This window comes from Bison bison, unplaced genomic scaffold (genome assembly GCF_000754665.1).
Source record: "Bison bison bison isolate TAMUID 2011002044 unplaced genomic scaffold, Bison_UMD1.0 scf7180017864323, whole genome shotgun sequence".
Lineage (NCBI taxonomy): Eukaryota > Metazoa > Chordata > Mammalia > Artiodactyla > Bovidae > Bison > Bison bison.
Window position 1 is genome coordinate 2455783 of NW_011494895.1, and position 824 is coordinate 2456606.

Below are 824 nucleotides of genomic sequence, written 5' to 3' on the forward strand. Positions count from 1 at the left end.
TGCTTTTCAGTGCAGAGGGTACGGGTTCAATCCCTGGTCGGGAAGCTAAGATCCCACATGCCTCGAGGCCAAAAACCAAAACATAAAACAAGCAATACTGTAAGAAATTCAATACAGACTTTTAAAATGGTCCACATTGGGGAAAAAAAAAAGACCTAAAAAAAGAAAACAGCCACCAAGGGCATATTAATTAATACCTCAGTTTACAGCTGTTATTAATGAAACAAGTGATGTATTATGTCATGTATATTCACACAGAAAGCTGTCTAACATACATGCAATTAAAAACCAAGTGGATCAATAGCCTGTACAGAATAAGCCTACAGATCACAACACCTTCATGTTTAACATCTTTGGAGTCAAGGGCACTTCTGAGCACGTGATCAAATAGGAAAAATAAAATATGAAATCTGTTTCCCTCCCCCTCTCCAAAAAAAAAGAAGCTCACTTCTAGGTTAATGTTTTACTAAAGCTCTTCAAAGCAGAAGGCCGCTTGCAGTCACGTGCAAGTGTCAAACTCCAGTCAAGCCTGAGTGCCTGGTGCTCTGATTTCACCCTGATTCATCCAGGACGGGTCCTTAAATGACCCTCCCTACCCTGGTCTGCTCCCAACTGCCGGTCCCTTTGAGGGAGCAGTGCTTAATTCTAGAGAAAAAAAAAGTATCAAATATAACTACTGATGCTCAAAGGAGACAATATAAGTTTTGAATCACAAAATCCAATTTTTATATTATGAAAAGTCTTTCATTTTTCTGGTTAACAGCAGTTACTGTTTATTAGTCGGAGTTAATATTGAGCCAAGATGCGCCAGTATGACAAACCCC